Genomic DNA, 14,011 nt, shown 5'->3' with positions numbered 1-14,011 from the left:
ATTGACAACCCCTAAGCGTTGGTTGCGAGTTGCTATTGTTTTGTGTAGGTACGAGGGACTTCTGCGTGGTCTCCTACTGGATTGATACCTTGGTTCTCAAAAACTGAGGGAAATACTTACGTTACTTTACTGCATCATCCTCTCCTCTTCAGGGAAATCCAACGCAGTGCTCAAGAGGTAGCATCCCCCGTGTGACAGTTTGGGGCTTGCCTAAAATTGAGGTGTCGTATTAAACAAACACGGTTGGGTTACCCACACTTGTATTGATAAGAATCTCGTGATAAAGGGGACACAATCTCTACTTCGACAAGACGTGCCAATAAAAATGCCTCGCAGCACATGTCGTGGCTGGTTAGGAAAAACGGTTTGAATAAAGACTGGGCCATGGTGGGACGTCACGCTATGAAAAGCTGTCAGCGGGTTAGATTAGTGGAAAATTATACTCTCTACGGTGGTATGTGGAATTTGTTTTGCAGAGCCGGACACTCTTGTGTTCTAAATCTTCTACGGAGTATTCAGAGGAAGGAACCCGCCTTGCCGCCTTGCAATGCCGAAGACAATCTGCACGCCGGACTCATCGTCATTGAAGCCTGGTTCAGGGGCTACTGAGGGAGTCCGAGATTAAGGGGTCCTCGGACAGCCGGACTATATACTTTGGCCTGACTGTTGGACTATGAAGATACAAGATTGAAGACTTCATCCCTTGTCCGGATGGGACTCTCCTTTGCGTGGAAGGCAAGCTTGGATATTCGGATATGTAGATTTCCTTCTCTGTAACCGACTCTATGTAACCCTAGCCCCCTCCGGTGTCTATATAAACCGGAGGGTTTAGTCCATAGGACAAGAACAATCATAATCATAGGCTAGCTTCTAGGGTTTAGCCTCTACGGTCTCGTGGTAGATCAACTCTTGTAATACTCATATCATCAAGATCAATCAAGCAGGAAGTAGGGTATTACCTCCATCGAGAGGGCCCGAACCTGGGTAAAACATCGTGTCCCCTGCCTCCTGTTACCATTAGCCTCAGACGCACAGTTCGGGACCCCCTACCCGAGATCCGCCGGTTTTGACACCGACACCTGGCACTTCTGAAGATGATATAGCCCTTCATCGGTGTCATCAAACTCATCGCCGGAACACGTCTACTGAGGGGGGACAAATACCGTCAACAAAGAAGGAAACACAATCAATGCAATGTACAATATGATGCATGATCATGACATGGCAATATGCTGTAGTTTGGTCTAATGCAACAGAAAATCATTTTGATTGAAGTGGAATTAAGAACTACATCAAATTACAACTCCGAAACTATTATCAAAGTTGTCCTATTCATGTTTCATTCTAAACAGTGAAGTTAACTTTCTCAAACATGCATGAGAATGCCATAAACAGATTCTTTCGATTTTTCTGATGATTTTTCATATATAATTTATTTCATTTGGAGTTTCACCGGTGGCGACCAAAACTACGGCGGAAGCTCACCGGGGCTGCGGTACTGGCGGCGGGTGGATGCGCGAAGGCCACGAGAAGATAACCTGCACACGCCCGCATCTAGCTGGGTCCTCGGGAGGCCGCGAGGTGGCCGGAAACCACACCCCAGCGGCGGCCGGAGTTCGGGAGTGCTTGGGATCGGCGCTGTGGTGCACAGTGGTACGAACATGTGGATTAGTTCGGCTCCTGGCAGCATTTTGGGTGCGTTGACGCTCTCACACTTGAGCTTTCGTGGCTGCAGCAACGACGGCGGCGAGGCATGCGGCGGCGAGCTCACGGACACGGCGGGTAGGCTAGATAGGCGATGACCGCAAGAGAGAGAGGTGAGAAGGAATGAAGAGGGACTCACGGCAAGGTTGATGGAGTGCTCAGCTAGCTTGAGGACACGCAGGATCCGGTGAATCAGCCATGGCGATCGCCGGACAGAAGCGAGGAAGATGAAGACGATGGAGGCTTCCCAGGGCCTCCGGGCTCGTGGGGTCCGTCGTAGAGGTGCGCGTCAGCAAGGTGGAGCACGTGGAGTGTCTGGCTGGTCGTGGAGAGGTTGGTGGCCGTAGTGGTCGGCGACGGTGGTGACGGCGCGCTCGGGTGGGTGAGGGAGAGATCCAAGGAAGGGGGTGAGAGCGCGGGAGAGTGAGAGAGAGAGGCAGGGAGGTGCGTGGCGCCATCTAAGCACGTCGGGGAGAAGGCGGCAAGCAGGACGTGGCCCTGCGCGTGCCGGCGTGTGATGAACACATGCCTTGCATCCTTCTGGCGCGAGGTGGGAGACGACTGGCAGCGGTGGTGGGCTGGGCCAGCTCCTGGGTTGCACAGTGTTGGGCCTCTGGGTTGTAGGTAAGCGCTAGGTAATTTTCTTCTCTCTCTCTCTCTCTTTTATTTTTCTTTTCTATTTCTGTTATTTTGTTTTGATTTAGTTTGGAAACTAAACCATTTTAAAACTTTCTGTAAATTTTTATGTGAACTCAGAGAGCTATTCCAAGGTCAGATGCAAACTTACAAAATATTTGAACATTATTTCTTATATAGTAGAAATAATTTCAAACCAAATATATTATTGATTTAAATCAAAGACCCAAAATAAATTATTTTTGTGACTCCAAAAATATTGGTCTGAATTTTACCTCATGCCAATATTTTCACAGAATAACAGGAACATTTTCTTGGACTCATTTGATGATATTTAAATGTTGGTTATTTTTAGTGGTTTTCTGAGGTTTTTGAAAATTCCTCAATTCAAGTTTCATTTGAATTTAAACATGATGCTCGCATGAAAGCTAGCATAGGTCAGACCAGAATTAGGGATGTGACAACTCACCCCCACTAAACAAGAATCTCGTCCCGAGATTCAAGACGTGAGGTAAGTAGACAAAGGGACACTAAGTATCACAACTTCATGATCCAACTGTCTTCTCGAGGTTGCTGATTAGTTGACTCAAATTGATCTTGACGTCTTTGCTTTTGAGATCTTCATCCAACACGAGGACAAAAGAGCGAAACAACTCTACATGGATGGATCATCTTAATGATCACAAGATCAACTCATGGAATGAGACGTAGAAACATATCTTGAGCTGAGAGACAAAAGACACATCGAGAAGGACAGAAGAAACAAAGTGATGAGGGTTTCAAAGTAGCGAGGGAATATATGCCATGATTTCAGAACGGGGCACCTTGGAAGAGGTGGCTCGTAGAATTATTCCCTTAAGTGGCAAAAAGAATTACGTTTGATAATAGATCATTGCGACTCTTTATGCCAGCCTGAGGCAATTCACATTTGATCGCTTGAAAGAATTCAAAAGAATGGCACACTCAATTTAGAAAGGAAACTATGATTATAGAACAACTCGGCAAATGGAAGGCACATTCCAGTTGATACCAAGGATATAACCTAGTGACTGAGCGTGCTCTCAAGAACTTGAGCATTTCCATATTCATCAAGGTTTTACCAACATCCGTGCCGAGGATCCTGGCAACACATCATACTACGATGATGAATAGTGATGGTGGATGCAGATGCAAAGGAAGATAACACCTTCTCAGATTTCACCTTAGCGAGGCCAAGGGAACAGAATCTAAATGATCGACCGAGAGACATTTAGCACTCCGCTTCTAATGTTCTCCTTGATGTACTAGCATATCCCATTGATAGATGTGGTTTGATATCTAGAACATCAAGTAAAATGTCGGACTTCGGGAACACAAACATCCATAAGGAACAACTATTGGGGTAAGTCCTACGAAATTCTTATGGGGAGGTGGCCAACTTCCTAAATCAAGATACTACATTATAGGTCTTCCGGCTGGGTGTGTTGGCCACGACATCCACTTTACCGGGTTACAGAGAGACCAATATTATAGTCCTTGGGAAATGTTCCAACCATCATATCTGCCTGAGATTCAGATCTGGTTGGTGTCAGAATATTCCAAACTCATCAAGTCTAGAGAGAAAATGAAAGTTTGCAACACAAATCGACAAAATGATGTTGTGAGATTCTCGGGGAATGAACTGCGATAGCAAGCTCCAAAACATGAGCTGGTTCTGCTACATACATGTGAACACGTTGTCCCAGACAAACATGACCATGTAGTAGTCTTACAACAAAACACTACCGAGTTCAGGTGGAACCATCAACGAGGATATCGAAGTCTTTATGCAAGTCCATGGATTAGATCCCAAGCATAGACTTCTTTTCCTTGAACAAGTCAATCAGTGGCTTGGTGTGCTAGGGATACGTATAGAATGAAGATGATCAGTCTATTAGACCATCGAATACTTCGCACGTACATGACTGACTTGGGATGATTCCAAAAGAAACAAAAACAATCTTTCTCGAACTCACAACGGAAACTTGCACCATATGCACGTGAATCAGAGGAAGTCACTTCTTTCGTCCAAACATATGCTTCATGAACGGGTCATGAAGAAAATGCTTACACAAGTTTCCAATGCTAACTTAGATGTTCAACATGAATCATGGAGAGGATAGAATGCTGCTGATGAGCACAACAATGAGTCATCGATATTCCCATGGAGATGGAATTCCACAACTATGTGAACAAGGTGATAGCATTGGTCAGACCAAAACATATAATGGTGTATGCTCGAGGGGTCAACCACGAGTAAGACAACATTATGAACATCGTTGTTCTGATTTGATTTAGCGATAGCCCATACTCAAATCAATGATTGGATAACACAATAGCGCCTACAATTGATCACGAGGATCAATCAATGAAGATATCATATTTCCTCAACATATACACACACACACACACACAAGATATCCCTTTGGGATGAACTGAGTCGGACAAGCTTTTACCTTCCAACTCTCCAAGTTGTTGTTATGCTTAACCAACTGGCTCAGGGGTACCCAACACAAATTCTTGGAGAAGCGGTGGTTACAGAAACCAACTTGATCACGAGCTCAATATAGCGATCAGGTGACAACCTGGAAATACTTCCGAGAAGATATTCAGAAAATCACGAACCACCGATATGTTATTAAGCTCGAGAACAATCTTGCCTTCCAGGGCAAGAAGATATGATCCAATGAGCAAGGGTGGGAACTATCCTAACTCATTGATCGAAAAGTGCACGGAAATAAGGACTAGGTAGCACGATCAGTATTAGGATGGTGATTCAGACCAACACGCTAAGAATGAGATTATTGTACTTTAACTACCAAGCAACAAGGTTGCTAGTAGTATAGACTTCACACATCATGGTTCACTTGTCGGCATTCTGGTTACAACAACACATGAACCGAGGATTGAAGGATGATGGAGAGAAGTATCACTGCATCAAGAATTCATAAGAGGGTGCAAATCTCACGATACTCTTCCTATGAAAGAAGGTGATACTCCGAGGTAGAACAGAACAAAAGCTGGATTGGAATTTTGATCTGCGGAATACAACTGCTTTGACCAAATCCTAGAAATGGATAAGGTACTGGAGTTTGTTTCTCCTAGTCATTTTGGAATAGAATGGTTTGACGGACCACAAGGGTAATAAGCATCGATGAACGAATGCATACATACTCTTGACTATCGACTGATAGACGGGGGTCAGAATACAACTAAAGAGGGACAACTCAAGGAACATATAATTGTCTGAGTTGTCGATGCATAGATTAGTATATCAAACCAGGTTCAACATATTTCTTCCGGATAACCCATGCATAAAGGTAGAACTGGCAGAGTCACAACATAGAGGCGAGAACTCATCAAGAACACTCTGGCTGTGATCTTTCGGTTCAACAAGGAACTTCTGCCATAAGCAGCTCATGGTAGTGGAAGAAGGAAATACCATGGACCTCGAGGACAATGCAAAGGTTACTAATAACCTAAAGGAACTAGCAAACACTATCAACATGAGGTAAGTAGGCTGAATCTCGGGTTCAAAACCCAAAAATAGAATACCTACATACTAAGTGGCATCACGGGATACTTTCGAGAATAAAGTCCAGAACCATCACACTGGGAACACAACACATGGCTAAATTACTAGGTGATACTCTAGACACCTAGCGTCATAATAATTGCTCCAACATAAATGTCGAGGCAATGGAGTACCTCAACTCACTAACTAGTGTGGTTAATCTGACCAAAGGAACTTCGGGAACAGGAAGAAGAGATTTGCAAATGCATCGGACTGTTTAGAGACCTCGGATGACTCGGACAGCATAACGGCTGTAAATGCTCAAAAAGATTTGAGACATGCTACAAAAATGGTGGCATAACCACTCAGAAGCACAATATCAAGGTTTTGAGGCTAGCTATGAATACACAAAAGTAGTAGGAACTAAACTGAGGCTTAAGTCCATCAATCCTATAAGTCTATGGATTAGTAACACGTGATCCTGATAGAAAGAAGGGGAAACCTAGTTTCTTAACTCCGTAGGAAAGATAGGATGACTCGAATCAGAAGGCATAAGGTATAAGGAGTAAAAAGAGCCTTACATTCCCAACCACAAACAATTCCCTTATATAACTAAAGAATAACTTCGACCAGTTTGGATTGGTAATCCTACAGGCAGTCAGGCTCTGATACCAAAGTTGTCAAGACCCCGACTTAATGCCACACCGATCTAGCATGTAACACCTCGTATCACTTTGTGGCCTCAGGCACGATATTCTCACGGGTGTCGCCTTACCAGGCCCGGGACCGTTTGCGCCTTTTGGCACACGTATATGACAGTGTCGCTAGCATCCATATGACAAGGATCCCGGACTGACTTGGCTAGTCGTGAACCCTAAGTGGCACTAACTTACAGGGACAGGCATACATGACCCAGCAACGAACGTGTCGGTCATCAGCGAGTGAATCCACGCTGTAGCAACTGGGCTAGCAGGACTCCAATAAAACGGGCTGTAGCAGGCTAACAGGACTCCGGTAGACACCGCGTGACATTTCCCCGAAGAGACAGACACATGATCGAAGAAGGACACATGCCGGCCAGCCTAAGTGTTCCAGAGTAGTAGCAAGCTACCAAGGCTCAGTGGAGGCACTAGGAGACATTTCCCGGTAAGAGAGGCTACCAAGGATAAACAACTAGATAGTCAGATCCCACACATAACAAGCATTTCAATAACATACACACAATATGCTTGATATGTGCAAATACAACATGGCATCATAGCATGACTCTACAACTCAAGTATTTTATTCAATAGGCTCCGAGGAGCGAGATATTACAAACATGGGTCTCATGACCCAACATTCAGAGCATATAAGTCAAAGCATATCCAGAAGCTTAACATGTCTTCGTACAGACATCTACAAATGAAAAAGGCTGAGAAGCCTGACTATCTACCAGATCCTACCGAGGGCACAAGATCGTAGCTAAGGTAACAAGCTAAACGTCGAAGTCCACGTGGAACTACTAGCGAGACTGAAGTGTCTCTCCAAAAACATAAATTAAGCAAACGTGAGTACAAATGTACCCAGCAAGACTTACATCAGAACTAACTACATATGCATCATTATCATCCAGGGGGGTGGTGGAGTTTAACTGCAGCAACCCAGCTTTGACTCGGTGGCTATCCTGAACTACTACTGCAAGTAACTCTTTTGAGGTGGCGCACACGAGTCCACATATTCACCATATCAATACACCACTATGGATCTGCTCCCGTCTCCCTACGAGAACGCCATCCATAGCACTCATGCTTATCTTGCGTATTTTAGAGTATCCACTTTCACTTGTCTATGAACTGTATAGGCAACCAAGAGGTCCTTTACCACAGACGCGGCTATTCGAATAGATCATATTAACCCTGCAGGGGTGTACTTCTTCACACACGATCTTGCCACTTACCGCCATGTACACATCATGTATCTCAGCAACCTTCAAGCGGAAGACTGGCGAGGGTGTCGGCCACGACCTGACTCAACTCTAAGCAGTAGCAGGCATCGCCTATTCGGGTTCCATCCGCAAGGAGATGTGGTCGGGGTGTCGCTCACGGCCCCAAACGATGTGAGCAGGGTTCCGAAGCCCACCATTCGGGTGCCACTTGGTACACCATGCCACTGCACCTAGTTTTTCCCAAGCCCACCTATACCGGGTGCCACTTGGTAGACTACTAGCACTACCTACAAACATCAGAAACTAGTTGCAATTCCTGGACAGAGATCAGGCTGATTAATAAGTTGAGAGGGGTCGAGTTACCAGAACCCAATGTGTGGTAGTAACTGTTCATGGATCACAAATACAAAACTCAGTTCCCGAGGATGGCTTCAATTAGACAACCCACCATGTACTCCTACATGGCCTCTCACCGCTACCTTTACCAAATCGTGTTCACACACTTAGCTCACACACAGTAGGACATGTTCATCACCATTCCATTTCATCCCCAATGAATCAGACCTGACTCAACTCTAAGCAGTAGCAGGCATGACAACAAGGATGAATGAGTAGGCACATCAGGGCTCAAACAACTCCTACTCATGCTAGTGGGTTTCATCTATTTACTGTGGCAATGACAGGTCATGCAGACGAAAGGGTTCAGCTACCGCAACATGTAACAGTTGAAACGTTGTTGTCTTAATGCAGTAAAAGAGAGGAGGAGCGAGAGAGTGGGATTGTATCAGAATGAACAAGGGGGTTTTGCTTGCCTGGCACTTCTGAAGTTGATATAGCTCTTCATCGGTGTCATCGAACTCATCGCCGGAACACGTCTACTGAGGGGGGACAAATACCAGCAACAAAGAAGGAAACACAATCAGTGCACTGCACAATATGATTCATGATCATGACATGGCAATATGTTGTGGTTTGGTCTAATGCAACAGAAAATCATTTTGATTGTAGTGGAATTCAAAACAACATCAAATTCCAACTCCAAAACTATTATCAAAGTTGTCCTATTCATGTTTCATTCTAAACAGTGAAGTTAACTTGCTCAAACATGCATGAGAATGCCATAAACAGATTCTTTGGATTTTTCTGATAATTTTTCATATATAATTTATTTCATTTGGAGTTATAGATAATTTTCTATGAATTTTAGAAGTTTTGTCTATTTTCTGAAATTTCCTGAATTAATAAAAATCCAGAAAATGCTTAAGTGCGTCAGCATGACGTTTGAGTGGTGTCAGCGAGTCAACGGCCAGCCAGGGTCAAACCTTACAAGCAGGGCCCACTGATCAGCGAGATAGGGGTTAACCCCGTGTTGACTTGGAAATTGACCCGCTGCGGGGCCCACTGTCAGTGACTAGGTGAGGTCCAGCTGACGGGGATTAGCGCTAATGACGAAGCCACGTCGGCCCTCGCCGGAGTTTCGCCTGCGGCGACCAAAACTATGGCGGAAGCTCGCCGGGGCTGCGCTATTGGCGGCGGGTGGACGCGCGAAGGCCACGAGAAGATAGCCTGCACACACCTGCATCTAGTTGGGTGCTCGGGAGGCCGCGGGGTGGACAGAAACAACACCGGTGGTGAGCTACGGCGGCGGCCGGAGTTCGGGAGTGCTTGGGATCGGCGCTGTGGTGCATGGTGGAATGAACGGGTGGATTAGTTCGGCTCCTGGGAGCATTTTGTGTGCGTTGACGCGCTCACACTTGAGCTTCTGCGGCTGTAGCAACGACGGCGACGAGGCATGTGGCCGCGAGCTCACGAGCACGGCGGGTAGGCTAGCTAGGGGATGACCGCGCGAGAGAGAGGTGAGGTAGAATGAAGAGGGACTCACGGCAAGGTTGATGGAGTGCTCAGCTAGCTCGGGGACGTGCGGGATCCGGTGAATCGGCGACGGCGATCGCCGGACAAAGGCGAGGAAGATGAAGACGATGGAGGCTTCCCAGGGCCTCCGGGCTCGTGGGGTCTGTTGTAGAGGTGCACGTCAGCAAGGTGGAGGTCGTGGAGTGTCTGGCTGGTCATGGGGAGGTTGGTGGCCGCGGTGGTCGGCGATGGTGGCGACGGTGTTCTCAGGTGGGTGAGGGAGAGATCTAGGGAAGAGGGTGAGAGCGCGGGAGAGTGAGAGAGAGAGAGGCAGGGAGGTGCGTGGTGCCACCTGAGCACATCGGGGAGAAGGCGGCAAGCAGGACGTGGCCCTGCGTGTGCCGGCGTGCGACGAACACATGCCTCGCGTCCTTCCGGCGCGAGGTGGGAGACGATTGGCAGCGGTGGTGGGCTGGGCCAGCTCCTGGGCTGCACATTGCTGGGCCTCTGGGCTATAGGTAAGCGCCAGGTAATTTTCTTCTTCTTCTCTCTCTCTCTCTCTCTTATTTTTCTTTTCTATTTCTGTTATTTTGTTTTGATTTAGTTTGGAAACTAAACCATTTAAAACTTTATGTAAATTTTTATGTGAACTCAGAGAGCTAGTCCAAGGTCACATGCAAACTTACAAAATATTTGAACATTATTTCTTATATAATAGAAATAATTTCAACCCAAATATATTATTGATTTAAATCAAAGACCCAAAATAAATTATTTCTGTGACTCCAAAAATATTGGTATGAATTTTACCTCATGCCAATATTTTCACAGAATAACAGGAACATTTTCTTGGACTCATTTGATGAGATATAAATGTTGGTTATTTTTAGAGGTTTTCTGAGGTTTTTGAAAATTTCTCAATTCAAGTTCATTTGAATTTAAACATGATGCTCACATGGAAGCTAGCATAGGTCAGACCAGAATTAGGGATGTGAGAGTTATAGTCGGCCCGTTTGTGGCCTATTAATACGTTGGCCGTTTTCATGTCAAAGAAAACCGTTGGGCTGTTTTCATAGAGTTATCAAATACGGCCTATTAACGACCCGCTATGGTCCATGAATAGTACGACCCTTGATTGGCGAAATGATGATATGCCCCGTAGAAGGCCCATGGATCCTACGGCCCGTAGAAGGCCCATGGGTCGTACGGCCGGTAGAAGGCCCATGGATCGTACGGCCCGTAGAAGGCCCATGGATCCTACGGCCCATATAAAAGGCCAATGGATCCTACGACCCTATCACACCCTGATGTTCATGCCACTGCACTTAAGCTAACAACCATGATAAAATGTGGTTTGACAAAAACTTTTGAGTGTTTTGGACCTTGCCTTGATTGGTTTTTGTCTGCTATTTGCAAGTGCTCTAAAAATCAAATAAATCCTCCAACTCCTATACTTCATCTCCTTGCTCCAAACTCTTGAACTAATGATCATGCCATGTGTATAGGACATAAAAATAATTTCTTGCAAAAATAATTTGGCCAAATACTATTTTCAAAAATTAGTTTTTTTTCAAAAACCCCTGAATTGAGGTTTGCACTGCAAGTACTTAATTAAGGGGAGTAAAAATCTTTCCAAAAATATATTTGACTCCTATTAGATATAGGATACCCAGAAACCACAAAAATAAAATTTTAAAAGTTATTTTCCTATTTTATTTAAAAGCTTTTTCTTAAGGCCAGAAATGGTCTTTCATAGGGAAAAATTATTTTGTTGCTTCAAAAACATTTGACAAAATTTAGGGAAACTCATAGGACATATATTGTCCATATATAAGAGTTTCAAAACATGGCCATGTTCAAAATATTGGACAAAACCTCCCAAAACTAATTCTGCCCATTTCAAGGATTTGAAATATTTCTACAGGAAATATTTTCATAAAAATCCAAGGAAAATCCAGAAAGTCAGAAATGCATATTGTGATCACCTTGCAAAGGCTCATGTCAATCCAGGTCATTTTGATTTACCAAAATGCCCCAAAACCCTCTCTGACCAGAATCAAATTTGAACAACTTTGTACTACCAACTTTCTCTCCTTGACCCCAACTTTTGTGAGAATGTTCACATGACCAAATGAGGCTACTACACCAAGTGGTGCATCAAGGGGAAGTGATTTGCTCAACTAGATCTACACAAGTTCATTTCTGCTAATTTCTAGGGTTGACAAAAGTTGCATTGGCAACTTTGCCCAAATAAGCTCGTGGTGGAAAGCCCTAATTATATGTGTCATTTCACCTTGTTGAGTCTCATGCCAAATGGAGTTCATTTGCTTAACCAAACAAGCATCAAACATCTTCTGCCACTTTACCAAAATTCCATTTTTGACCACTTCCACTAATCTCCATGACCCTATGTTTTTACCACAGCTGCCCCAAGTCACCTCCTACCTCCAGTAACCCTGCCCTGGCCATTGCTCAACGATTAAGGGGTGAAACACCCCCATTTACCTCCATGGACAGCAACTTCCCTCCTCACTCCAGTGGCTCCCCAGGGCATCCAAGGCCATATCCCACTTCTTTACGCCCCCTAGAGCTGCCAGACATCAGTGGCCGCGCCCACAAGGCATATAATATGCCATGGCATGCCAAATGCACGCTCCAGAGCGCGCTACAGTGCAGCCAGGCACTGTAGCCGCTCTCTGCCCAACGTCTCCGAAGACCTCGGCTCTCCCCCACGCGCCAGCAGGACCACCTCGGCGTCCGCAACACGGCACTCTGCCGGACCCCTCCTTTCTCTCTCCCCTGCCCGTCCAACGCATGGACAGAGCGCCGCCCAGCTCCGCCACTCTCTGCTCAAGCACGGGTCCTGCCCCGAGCTCGCTCCACTCCTCCTCTACCTCCCCAGCACCGTGCACTATCCCCACAAGTGCCGCAGAGCCCTCCTCGCTCGCTCCCTTGGCCACCAGAGCCATCGCCGCGGCCGCCCGTGCGCCCCGTCCACGGGGTACCATCGCCCCGCCATAAAAGGCCACCCCGAGCCCTCTCTGGCCTCCGTTCGCTCCCTCTCCCTCCTGTGCATCATCTCGACCAGCTCACTCCTCTCCCCGCGCCCTCCATCCACCACCATAGCCGGGGCCTTGCCATCGGCCTTCGTCTAAATTCGCACCCACCATTCCTCCTCCTCCCCTCTAGACCGCAATAGAGCACCTCCACCACCACCGCGAGCCTCTCCCGTGCTTCTCCCTCTCCTTCCCATGGTCGTGCTATCGAGTTCCATCACCACCACCGGCCTCGCCGCTGTGGCCGATGATGTGCTCGCGTTCGGCCACCCCTGCGGTCGTGGCACACCTCGGAGGATGTGGCACGCTCTCCTGAACACGCTGGTGTGCTGGGCGCCGACGGAGGTGGCCGGTGCCGCCGGGAAGAGCGCCGGCGCCGCTTGGCGTCGCCTCCTCTATTTCCCATCGCGCCGCGCGGGAGGTTGAAGGCGGCCTGCAGCTGGGACCCGCACGTCAGCGACCCAGTGGGCGGGCCCCGCCCGTTTAAGTGGAGACGGTTTCCTTGGGATCCGCTTTCCCCGTGCATAGGCGCACTTCCGGAAGCCGCTTTCGACGTCACCTCCTCTGCCCGTGCAGCCGAGCCGCTGTGCCGGTGCAGTGCGCTGCGGTGCTAAGCTGCGCCAAGGGCACAATTTAGGTATAGCCCAAATGTTTTTCTTTTTCTTTTCCAGTGAGCTTCTAAAATCCATAGTTAATTCATTTCTTGTGCAAATTTGATGATTCAAATTTCCAGAGACTCCATGAATCATGTTCTATTTAATGGGCCACAGTGGACATTTTTGTTATTCTTGGTTTTCACTGGACACTTAAAAAAGGTCATTTATCCACATAAGTCCACTTCAAAAATCCATATTATACTCATTTCAACTCCAAATCCAGTGAAACCAATTTCTAAATGTTTCTAAAATCATGCCTGATTTAATGGGTAATTTTACTCATTTTTATAAAAGGCATTCTGTAGACAACTTGCAGATCCATTAAATCCCTTGTTCCATCATATCGAAATGTTTAGAAATATCCATTGATCCACTTCCAATGAAATCACCTTGGTCATTCCTCATATGACTAGAGGCATCCTAGAAAAGTCCAACTCACATTTTTTAGAGCACTTTTATTTTTGCCTGGTCGTGTTGCTTATTATGGTTGTTTTCGACGATAGTTGACGAAGTAGACGAAATGCTCGGAGTTGGACCAGAGATATTTGAAGACCTCGAAGACTTTGTTAAAACAGGCAAGTAGCCCTTTGACCATGTCTAAGAAACCCTTTTTATGCATGTCATATGGAACTTTTATTGCTTGCATCAA

Source organism: Triticum dicoccoides, chromosome 3B (genome assembly GCF_002162155.2).
Source record: "Triticum dicoccoides isolate Atlit2015 ecotype Zavitan chromosome 3B, WEW_v2.0, whole genome shotgun sequence".
Taxonomy (NCBI): domain Eukaryota; kingdom Viridiplantae; phylum Streptophyta; class Magnoliopsida; order Poales; family Poaceae; genus Triticum; species Triticum dicoccoides.
The sequence above is the reverse complement of the archived record's forward strand: the minus strand, read 5'-3'. Positions refer to the sequence as shown.